Genomic DNA, 12,833 nt, shown 5'->3' with positions numbered 1-12,833 from the left:
AAAACGAACAATCAGCATCTGCTACCCCAGCCTACATGAAAATTCAGTTCAGTAGGTCTTACCTTACTGTAATGTAATATTTCCTGGTATGTTATGTGGCCAGCAGCATACCGGACCTGTTGACTTCTAGCTGTAACAAAGGTCTGGGCATTTGGCAATAGCAGTTACTGGCACAAGATTGTGCAAGACTGGTTCTTCCTGAGCGCTCCATAGGACACAGCGAGACTTGGCAGCAGAATATGTTTTGTCTCCAATACATTACATGCCTCGTGTTCTCTTATCTCCAAGAGCTGTTTATTATAAGGCGAGGTGGAAGTGTTTACCTTCTAGCGATCGTCACAGCCATCTCGGACCGTTACTAGAGGGATCTTAGAAACCTGCAGAGTGAGAATGACTACTACTGATTTCTTAAGTGTGTCTAGTAGAAGCATGCATCACTATGGTGTGTTGTAGAGGATGGAGTAGTTCCCTCCGTACCCTATAAATTAAACAGTAACTAAACTTTTATTTATTTTTTCCACATAAATGAACTTCGCAAACAAATGCAAAAACTTTGTAATATATCTTAGAGGGAAAAAATGCCATTCTTGATCTAAAAGACCCTTTTCTCCACTCTCCTCTAGTGATCACTCGCTCTGAATATACTGGATAAAATCCTTTACATGGAAAGATAAGATTATAGCTGCAGGCCATAGAGGTCTACGGACAACACGTAGATGGCATGCATGTGCGACTGGGTTTTTTTCTGTTTCCCACTTTCTGCATCTTCACGGACTTAAATAGTTCAGTCTCAGCTCCAGATTGTATGAGAATAGTGCATGCTGTACTCACCCCTCTCTATCCTTGTCTTTACTGCTCTGATTTGGCACACTGAGTACTATGATTCCACATGCTGGCTTGAGCCTAGTCTATTGTGGACTCTGGCAGCACATGCACTGAAAATATGATCATATGCTTCAAGCCTAAAGTGTGGTGTTCTTCATGTACACTTATAGGACTATTCTGAAAAGTTATCTGAAAGTTTATGCTTTAACACTGCATGCACAAAGTAGTGGTTTCTGAACAGGTGCTATCCATTCCCGTCACTGTCCTATTTCGCCTCCGTTTTACTTACAGAATGTGGAAGTATCCCGCCTCGACCAAAACAGTGATGCTCGAGTTTTGGTCAAGAGACCCATGGCTAGGCTGAGACGCACTTTTCTGTTCCATATGTAAAACTGAGCCAAAATCCAACGGTGTGGTTGGTTCCTTTTCATGCAGATTTTGATTTTTGGAGTATTCTTACTGTGGTCATAATGCATTCAGTTTAGCGTGGGATACAAGTGCATTAGCAATTTTTGCAATAATCTGGTGCCAGCACACTTATGGGGAAACAACTGTCAGCCAAATCTATTACATTATAGCTAGCTTAAAGGTGCTTGTTTGCCCCGTTCAGTTAACATAGCCAAACTGCACTACAAGACACAACCAAAAACAAAAGTGGCCCTGTTTCTGTGGCAAAAGCGGGTATATTTTCTGAATCTCATACAATCACTTTAAAGGGGTTGTCCCGCGGCAGCAAGTGGGTCTATACACTTCTGTATGGCCATAATAATGCACTTTGTAATGTACATTGTGCATTAATTATGAGCCATACAGAAGTTATAAAAAGTTTTATACTTACCTGCTCCGTTGCTGGCGTCCTCGTTCCCATGGAGCCGACTAATTTTCGCCCTCCGATGGCCAAATTAGCCGCGCTTGCGCAGTCCGGGTCTTCTGCAGTCTTCTATGGGGCCGCTCGTGTAGAATGCCGACTCCGTGTAGCTCCGCCCCGTCACGTGCCGATTCCAGCCAATCAGGAGGCTGGAATCGGCAATGGACCGCACAGAAGCCCTGCGGTCCACGGAGACAGAGGATCCCGGCGGCCATCTTCAGCAGGTAAGTATGAAGACGCCGGACCGCCGGGATTCAGGTAAGCGCTGTGCGGGTTGTTTTTTTAACCCCTGCATCGGGGTTGTCTCGCGCCGAACGGGGGGGGGGGGGGGGTTAAAAAAAAAAAAAACAAAAAAACCCCCGTTTCGGCGCGGGACAACCCCTTTAAGACATGTCATACGATAACAGCTGTAAACTGTACCCCTGATATAGCACTATAAAGAAGGGGTGGCATCACTCATTGAACCCATTCAGCATCAGATGGCCTTTGCAAGTAACTGGATACTTCTTTGGGTTCATCATTAGACTGACATCTGTGACTTAAAAAAAAAAAAAAAAGAGGAATTTTATTAAGTCTATGTTGTTGAAGTCCTAAACTACCCTCAAAGGGCTTTAGGCAGCTCCCTGGCCTTTTCCTTCTCCACCAGTTAAGGCCTATTGATGTGGATATATTTTCTGTCACTAGTCAGTCCATGTTTTTACTGGCTGGATATGGATTGCAAATGGACCGATTGAATCAAATTGATGTATCCAGATGTGCATTCTTTATGCAGACTGTGTGTAAAGATACATTGCAGCATGTCCTATTTCAGTCTAGATTCTTGGACCAAAATTACATATTAAAGTCTAATAAGTACATAAACGAAAAGCAAACAATGTGCATCGGGGGGGGGGGTGATGATCCTTGTTCGCTGTGGGTTGTGACAAAACTTACATCACTTGTACATTCTTGCATCAAAAACAGATGCAACACGAACGTAAAGAAAAAAAATGCTTCCAAGGCAGCAAAAACACATGTAAAACGCACAGACGCAGTGGAAACTGTGTCTTTTTAGAGACTGAAGTTGCATCCGCCTGTGGGAATGAGTCATTATCGGCTCTTATATAGTACCAACTGGCGGTCCTGAATTATTGTCGTAAGTAATAACGGCTGCGATCAGACGTGACTTGGACGTGTAATAAAAGGAAAGGTGTTAATATGTGAATAGACTTCTGTACATAGTACATGGCTTCTGATAAGCCCTTTACAACTGTATGTACAGGGAATGGGCTGTCAGGACACTGTGGACTTTCCACATTGGTTTCCTTTATTGTTTGCTGTTGACTGTGAATCACACATAACAAACAAGATCCGCTGGAGGTACTTGCATGGAAAGAGAAAGACATGTCTGCGTTTAGTGTCACTTTTGACCACAGCCTTTCAGGTATTGCAGCCTAGCCCCATTCACTTTAAAGGGGTTGTCCCGCGAAAGCAAGTGGGGGGTATACACTTCTGTATGGCCATATTAATGCACTTTGTAATATACATCGTGCATTAATTATGAGCCATACAGAAGTTATTCACTTACCTGTTCCGTTGCTAGCGTCCTCGTCTCCATGGTGCCGTCTAATTTCAGCGTCTAATCTCCCGATTAGACGCGCTTGCGCAGTCCGGTCTTCTCCCTTCTGAATGGGGCCGCTCGTGCTGGAGAGCTGCTCCTCGTAGCTCCGCCCCGTCACGTGTGCCGATTCCAGCCAATCAGGAGGCTGGAATCGGCAATGGAACGCACAGAAGACCTGCGGTCCACCGTGGGTGAAGATCCCGGTGGCCATCTTAGCAAGGTAAGTAAGAAGTCGCCGCAGCGTGGGGATTCGGGTAAGTACTATCCGTTTTTTTTGTTTTTACCCCTGCATCGGGTTTGTCTCGCGCCGAACGGGGGGCCTATTGGAAAAAAAAAACAAACCGTTTCAGCGCTGGACAACACCTTTAACTCTCTTGCATCGCCAATCTGGCTCTTTAAACCTCTTCAGCAATGTTAATGTATATGGCCCTTTTTATGATGGAGGATGTTGGGTAGCATGATCTCACAAAACGAGCGCTCTGTTCTGCAATAGGCCATGAATATAGGAAGCTTCCTTCCTGAATTTGGGCTATTGCCATAAAGGTCGTGATGGCTCAATGATGTTGGGGACTTCAAAGTCAGTTTGGAGGAACAGCAAGCTGGAATGACACACATTAGTATCACAACCACAGAAAAAAAGTGACTGAAGATAAAAAAAAGACAAGAGTAAAAAAAAAAAATACAAAAGCCTGTGAAATCAGAAAAAAAAACCTTCCCCCTAACCCACTCGCATCATTACACACTAACTTTTTTTTCTAAACATGAACGTGTGTAATGACACATAAAACAATGAAAAGATGCCAGCCCGTCATGTGTTGGTAACACAATAAATCTCCCTCTATGTCCCAAAAAATTAAAACTATATCTTTTGGTCGATTTGTATTTAAAGGAAAAAAAAATGTTCATCCTTTGAAGGTAGCTTTTCAAAAGGTGGAGGCGTGCTGTGGACTTTAAAGAGAACATGTCATCATCTTTGAGCCCCTTCAACTACGTTATGGGGCTCGAAGGTGAGGGAATGGGGAGTCGGGAGCTCTGTTGCAGCGCTGTGTCCCCACGAACTTGACACATGCGCACACAGTCCTCTGAAAAGAGTCACATTTCGTGCCAACTTGTTGGGGACACAGCACAGCCCCAAGGTCTCCCTGTTCCTTCACCATTGAGCTCTAATAGCATAGTTTATGGGGCTTACAGACAATAAGAGGTTCCCTTTAAAAGGGTTGTCCAGGAATTCATCAATATGACTGCCATCCATGCAGCATGTGGAAACCCATCCTGGGATGGGCGACTGAATCACTAGACTGGAGGCGGTGGGGCCCACAGTCGGGAGCAGAGCCTAAGGCCACTTTTACACAGGACGACTGTCGACTGCTTCAGCGCCGCACAGCCCTCCTAGCGATGATCGCTCCTGTGCTTTCACACAGATAGTGATCATCACTCAGTGGATGGAGATCTTTTTGGTTCGCCTGCCTCCATTCACAGTAAATAGGCTGTCGTTTATAGATGAACTGCTTTTTTTACACAGGCACATGAACGATGATTTTATGGTCTCCATGAGAAATCCGATTAGCGATTTATCACTGATCGGCCTTTCACTGTATGTGTTTACACGGCACAATTATTGCGCAAACTGCTCGATTTAACGAGTAAAAGGGCCTTAATGCACATTGCTCATTACTGTGAGGGTGCATTCAGACGACCGATATACGGCGTCTCTCTCTGCAGGGGGAGGAGGCTGAAAGAGCCGGGAGCAGGAACTGAGCTCCCGCCCCCTCTCTGCCTCCTCTCCACCCCCCTGCACTATTTTCAATGAGGAGAGGCGGGATGAGTGTGGAGCTAATTCCCAGCACTTAGTCTCACCCCTGTCCCGCCTCCCAAATAGTGCAGGGAGGTGGAGAGGGGGCGGAAGCTCAGAGCACTGCTCTCGGCTCTTCCAGCCTCCTCCCCCTGCAGAGAGAGACGCCGTATATATATACGTTTTTCGCGGCGTTTTCACGGCTTTTCCGTTAATTTCCATTGACATTCATGGGTGCATTAGGAGAAAAATAGGGACACATATTCAACTGACAGTTCCTATGTTAAAAACGCAACGCAAAAAAAACGCCAGTGGACAGGAACACATGTTATCTCTGTGCCTGTGCAGGAAAAACGCAAAACGCAGGTAAAAAAACGCCAGTGGGTGCTCGCCCTAAGGCTGAAAGAGAAGTCTAACAGGAGCAAACAGTGTTGAGTTAGTCTCTACTCCACCTTCTTCCCTCTCCACTCTATAGATACATTAACCTATCCATTTCGTTGAGTTCTTATATAACTCCTTTAAAGCCCAGTAGGCCTTGGTCTTGAAAGGCCTTCTGCAGCCATGCTATTGGAATACCAAACAAAGCCTATGTACAAGAGTGGCGCTGATTCTAGCAGAACACAGGCATATTTTGTACTTTCACAAAACCCCTTAAAATAAGCAGTACTAGAAAATATTCCTAGAACAATGTGTATCTAGTCAAGGTAATCTGCTATAAACTAAAGACCGCAGCGGCACCAAGATCTTCTACCCGGATAGTTTGCAACAATGTATAGTGCAAGTAAAGTGCATCAGCCTGGAGTCTTCAGCTCGCAGTAGATTGCAGATTGCATACACCTATCACAAATTTAGCAGTGCAACGTGTCAGGGTTGTACAGGTTTTCAGACTAAATCTAAACCAAAATGTTTCCATTCATTGATAGCAAGTAGAGATCTTGAAAGCTGTGATGCATAAAAACAGATCCTCACTTCTATTTGTTATTACTAATGTACTGTATGTAATACACTGTCCTACTAAAAGTAATTGGACACCTGAGCAATCAAAACTAGTATTTATTGACATCTGATAATACTTAGTGGGGCTCCTTTAGCCCTAATGACATTGGATACTCTCCGTGGCATACTTTCTACTAACGCCTGATACATTAGTAGCTGGTGTTTAGCGAGTTTTCTCAAAGATGCATCAGCCCATCCAAAGTGGTTCAAAGAGCGTCATCATTGGACAGTTGAGCAGTAGAAGAACCTTCTATAGAGTGAGGAATCACACTAATCTTCAAGTCAGATGGATGTATCTCGGTGTGGAGGAGATCTAGTAATGGCTTTTGCATGAGTGTTTTTCCAACAGTTAAGTACAGATGAGGTTCCATTATGGTCTTTGTCCATTGCTTGTAAGGGCAAGAACCATGAACATGGAGGTGTTTATTGATATTCTATCTAGACTACAATGTGCTACTGATAATGGGGCAATAACCTGGAAGTGGTCAGGAATACTTAACAAGTCAATGCACTTTGTCACGAATCAACACTGTTTTTCATCGTTTATGGATGTTCCACAATTGGACTGGCCTCTACATCCTCAAGAGTCCCAACCTGAACCCTACTGAACATCTTTGGGACAAATTGGAACATTGGATCAGGAAAGATAAATGGCAGCCACGTTCTTCGACAGAACTTGTCAGACTTTTGTAGGATATATTGAGGGGGAAATACCAGCTGAAGTGTATCAGACATTGGTAGAAAGAGTAGAGTATCTAATGTCATTAAGGCCAAAGGAGGCCCCACTAACTATTACCGTATGGAAATAAATACTACTAATTTTTGCTCAGGTTTCCAATTACTTTTGTTAGGATAGTGTATATGAGGAATTGAACCGCAAAAGGTTTGACAGCTGACACCGAGGAATGGCAGGAAAAGCAAGTATGAAATTTATATTCGTTGGCTCAATGAGTCAATTACTTTGTGCCCATAACCTTAGCTTAAAGGGCTCAAAGTAGCAGGCAGACTCCCTTTTAAAGGGGTTGTCCAGTTGTAAACTATGATGGCCTATCATTAAAATAGGCCATCAATAGTAGAGCCACAAGGGTCTGCTGTCTGGGACCTCCACTGATCAGTTGTAAGCTGAGCTCTTGTGCTCATGCATTGATCTTACTTCTGCAGCAAGCAGACAGCGCCATTCTTCCTGCAGTGGCCAAGCTTTGCATTGCGGGCCAAGTTGATGTTCAATTCAATGCCTGTAATACCAAGCCTGGATACTGCAGTGGGAACAACGCTGTCTGCTTCCTGCAGAAATCAGTCAGTGCATAAACACAAAGGCCCAGCTTACAGATAAATCGACAGGACTTCCAGGCAGTAGACCCTCGCTGACCTACTGTTTAGGGCATGTCCTAAGGATGGGCAAGCAATAGTTTACAACCAGAAAATCCATTTTAAATTGATTGGCAAAGGATTGTAAACCTCACTAAGGGCAAATATCCAAGAGACCAAATTCTCAATTGTCTAACAACCGACTGTATATCTAACAGCTTGTCTATAAAAACATCATGTATTAGCCACTGCTGTAAAGTGGTGCTGAATGTTCACAGTACCAGATCTGCATTAATCATGATGTGAGCTAGCTCATGCGAGCCTCTGCAGAAAGAAGAGAAAGGATCTTGAGTTTCTCGCTGACGTCACCAAGGACTATAAAATGAATAGGCGTTTTGTGTAATGATCACAAATCCACAACACACAATGAAGAGCAGCTCAGGTTGAGTTTGTTTGCTGTTCCCTGGAGAAGTGAAGTGCTGTTTTAACAGCTACTAAATGCTGAGATGCTGCCGCAAAGAAAACTTGCCTGGTCTGATAGGAAGAAGAAACAAAAAAGTGAAATATCTTCTGGGAAATGTGGAGCAAACCATGGGAAAGTTTCTTCTTATCCTGCAAATCGTTTCCATAAAATATCCAGCTGTAGACCACATGAAGGCAGGAAGACCTCCTACTGTGAGGTGACCTTTTCCAGCTTGGCTATGCGAGGTCCATCAGGAACTGGAAGGTCTCTGAAGAAGAACGCTGTGACCCAAAGTCAGTTCCTACCACCTATTATGTCAGTAGGATTTGACAGCTGCTTATCCAGGCAGTCTGACCTTCTCTTGGGTGAGACTCTAAGTAGAGAACCCCTGGAAGGAGAGGAATGGGTGTCAAGCACATCTTCAAGGAAACCAGAGAAAGAAAGCCTTCAATCTGCAAATCAGGAAGATGCCTTTACTCCAGTTGATTCTGCAGGTTGTGTTGTCCGTTTTATTGCTGGCTGCTGGGAACACAAGACTTTTGGTTTAGATGACTTGAGTAGATCACCGGGCAAGAAGGCTGAGAACACAGACCTCTACGGATCATGTCTCCTGGTTCTTGCTTCCAGAAGCAGTGGTGGAAAAGACTCTAAAACCCAACAGGTTTCCGACAGCTTCAGGAGGACTGTTGTCAAGTCACAGAAGTGTCTAAACTGGAGCAAGGCCACAAGGAGAGGTCTGTCAACGTGGAGGAGCTCCAAGGACCTTAATGTTGGGAAAAAAGGCTTAGAGAAACAATCTTCTGGGGACTCAGCCTTTGGAACGGACACTTGGAGTGAGAATGCAGAGGTGGACCTAGAATTGGGGGCAGAGATGAATACAGTGGAAATGGACCACTATACCCATCAGAGGATTGTTAACTGGATCTTACAAGTCAATGCTGCTTTGTTCTCTCCTCATACATCTGAGATCCTAAAATGCAACCTCACTGAACAGGACACCTCCATTAAGATTGTTTATGATGGTGATTGATAGACAAAAACACTGAGCTTAGAGGGTGAGTCAAAAGTCAATAACCACACAATCTTATTGCTACTATTATCGGGTAGAGACGTGGTTACCAACCTGTATGGAAGCTGCACCACCTAGCCTGCCCTGACTTCTGCAGGCTGCCAGGATATGCTGGGAATTGTAGTTGCCAACAGCTGGAGAACGTTGTAAGACCATTGGGTGTATGTATGACATAGTTTAATTCTCTACCATTCTCTACAACACACTTTGAATAGGAAGGAGGTATATTTCTAACTGACTCACCCAGTAGTTCTGATCATGATCTAGTATGTATATATGTGTGTATATATAATATTGTAGTCGTTTGTCTGCTTATCAAAGGGCTTGTCTATTTTAGGCAAAACTGCTGTTTAACCTATGGGGAGTATACAAGCTGATGGAGGGTCTCCCCCTAATTAATACAGACTCTATCCATTGCAAATTATGAACCCCTATTCATTTCAGTGGGTTCCATGGGCAAGTACACAGGGGTACTCACAGTATACCAGCAGAACATGAGGCCCCAAACTGCATAGCTTCCCTACAACTGCCTGTTTTTGTGTGAACATCAAACAATCACTCCGTTCTCGGTTATGTGCCAATTGGACATGAGCGTCATGTTATTTACCTTGAACACTTTTTTTTTTTTTATATATAAATCTTGTAAAATAAATGAGAGCCATTACTGAGTTTATTCACTGGCTTGTGAAGAGGGTTTTACTACTTGTGAAATGACTGCCATTATGTAGCTATAATACTGTAAAACTTTTCAGCTTGTTCACATCTCAATTAGGGCTTCCCACCTCTCTGGTCCTATTTTTAGAGCAGAGAAACTGAATTACAACTGAAATAAACTTTATTTTTCTCCCCTCACTAAATGGGTTTTCCAAAAAAATTGAAAGCTTTCAGTTTGCTTACTTTCGGTTTCCGTCTTTAACGTAAGAAATAGCTCAGTCTATATTTGTAACGTATTTCCTGTGTTTAAAAAAAGAAATAAAAACTAAATGGAAACTGAAGTTTTCCTTTTTTTTTTCAATGGGAAAAAAATGGAAATGTTTAATTCAATTTTAATTTGGTATCCGAAAATTGAACAGAAAGATGGAAAAGCCCTATTGGAGCCCCCGCCCAGATGTGGACAAGCCCTAATTTATCTACAGGACCCATCAATACCAGATTGACTTATTTAATTAAAGTAGGAGGAGAACGTGACAGCATATACGGTGCGAAAATATAAAATCTTTATTCTTCCATAGACAAACCAGTAGCAACGTTTCAACCCAATGGTGTTCATCAAGATCATTGGGTCGAAACATTGCTACTGGTTTGTCTATTGAGGAATAAGGATTTTATATTTTTGCACCGTATATGCTGTCATGTTCTCCTTCTACTTTGCCCTAAGATTGGACCCATGGCTTCCAGTTCCTGGTGACTGTGCATTGATTGCCCCACTGGATTAGTGCTCAGGATAGTGCTGTTGGCACTACATTTGTGTCTACTAGTTAACTATTTAGTTTCTGATGGTATTTTTAACTAAAAGTGACGATACACATAAATAGAAGTAGTTTGATGGTTGAAGAACTAGTGAACGAACAATCATTTCGCAGATACAATCATACAAACGTTGGTCCAACAGTGTTTGTTACAATCAGTCATACTTGTCACACTACCAGATGAGAACTTCAAACATGGCTGACTTCTCTCCAGACGATGACTGTCTAGTCCAGCGAGTTAGGTTACATCTAACTTCCAAATCTTAAAAACTAATATCTAGTAGCCCCCATGTACCTTCAATAGCTGTTAGCTGAACATTCATTTGGCTGATAGCTATTTCTTCCAGCTCCTCCTAAACACATGAACACTCGGTTTGGCCGAGCCTCAATGTATTTTGTAGAGAAAGCTTGAGCCTGGCAGCTCTGGTGTCAGCTTATCTCCAGGGGGAACAAGAAGAGAATAGGGCAATGAAAGTCAATGCACCTGATCCTTCTATCAAGGGAAAGTTGAGAGGTCCACATCCACATGTGAGTCTTGTTTGATCCCGCCAAAATCGACTTGTTCAGCCGACTAGAGGCTAATTTCTATTGGGATCTTTATGCTGTTCAGAAGTGGTGGATTTTTCTATAGATTTTCCACAGTACAAAAATCCACACAATTCAAGGAGTGACGTTTGCTTACACATCTGTGTCAAAATCCTCACCAAATTGTAAGGGTGAACTCTGCTGCGGATCTGCATCAGAATCCGTCATATGTGAACGCACCGTTAAATTGGTTTCGCACAGCATTTTTCCTGGGGTTTTTTTTTCATCCATTTTTTTCTAGGCTGCTTTTTAGAATATGAAAAACACCAGAAAATATTATTTACAAATGTATCAACACAAAAAGATGACACCAAAAATGCTTGTAAGGGCTCACACTCACTTGCGTTTTTTTAACGCTGTGATATCGCTGTTTTTTTTATACACGACTGTCAGTGGGACTTTCTAATGTTAAAAACGCATCACACAAAAATTGCAAAGCTCCAACTTGTGATGCTTTTTTAACATTAGAAAGTCCCATTGACAATCGCGTGAAAAAAAAGTACGCAAGAAAGACGCAAGTGTGCAGGAGCCCTAAAGGGGGAAAAAAGAGCTTTGAAAAACGTGTCAAATTCATTGCATTTCTACACGCACAAAAAAAGTGAGTGTGTTAAGGAGCCATTAGAGCGGTTTTCTGACAATTTTTTTCATAGTAGACGAGTGTGCTGATAAGCTGATGATATATACAGCAGTCAAAACCATGAAACCACCTGTGTAATATTGTGTGGGCACCCCCATGCCAAAGCACTTTGTCCTGTCAGGCATGGACTGCACAAGATCTCTGAAGGTGTCCTGTGGTATCTGGCACCAAGACGTTAGCAGCAGATCCTTTAAGTCCTGTGATGTGCAGCCTCCTTGGATCGGACTTGTTTTTCCAGTAAATTCCACAGATTAGATGGAGATACCCTGAGATCAAGTCATCACTATCAACTCTTCGTCATGTTCCGCAAACCATTCCAGAACAATTTTGGTAGTGTGGCAGGATCCTGCTGAAAGAGGCCACAGCCCTTAGGGAATACGCTGCCATGAAGGGGTTACTTGGTCTGTACAATATTTAGGTGGGTGGTACTTTATATGTCAAAGTAACATCCATATGAATGCAGAACCCAAGGTTTCCCAACAGAACATTGTCCAAAGCATCACACTGTCTCTGCCAGCTTGTCTTCCTTCCGCATTGTATCCTGGTGCCGTCCCTTCCTCAGGTAAGCAACGCTGTTGACGGTCCGCAGGATGTAAAAGAAATCATGATTCATCAGACCAGACCACCTCGTTCCATGGTCAATTTTTAATGCCCGTTTTGGGTGCTTTCGGTGGTGGACATGGATTAGCATAGGCATTCTGACCAGTCTATGTTGTGATGCCCTGTGTGTTCTGACCCCTTTCTTTCATAGCCAGTAGTAACGTTTTTTAAATAAAGTGCTACAGTAGCTCTTCTGTGGGATCAGACCAGACGGACTAGTCTTTGTCCTTGCATGCATTAATGAGCATGTTGCTAGTTCTTTGGATCACTTTTGTTAGGTACTAACCACTATAGTGCATACTGTCCAGCCATCACAATTTGGCCCTTGCTAAAGTTACTCAGATCTTTCCACTTGCCCCTTTTTATCCTACTTCCAACACATTAAATTCAAGAACTGACTATGCACTCACCGCCTGATATATCTCACCCATTGGCAGATCGTGTTGTTACAAGAATCAGTGTTACTTACCTCCCCTGTCTGTGGTTTTAAAGGGGTTAAACCAGAATTACAAGCCTGTGGATAGGGGATAACTTACTGCTGAGACTTTCACTGATCCCAATGAAATGGAGCGATGGTTGTGCAAGCACTCTGCCGCTCTATTCATTTTCAACAGGACTGTG

This window comes from Eleutherodactylus coqui, chromosome 6 (assembly GCF_035609145.1).
Source record: "Eleutherodactylus coqui strain aEleCoq1 chromosome 6, aEleCoq1.hap1, whole genome shotgun sequence".
Classification (NCBI taxonomy): domain Eukaryota; kingdom Metazoa; phylum Chordata; class Amphibia; order Anura; family Eleutherodactylidae; genus Eleutherodactylus; species Eleutherodactylus coqui.
Note: the sequence above shows the minus strand (reverse complement) of the source record.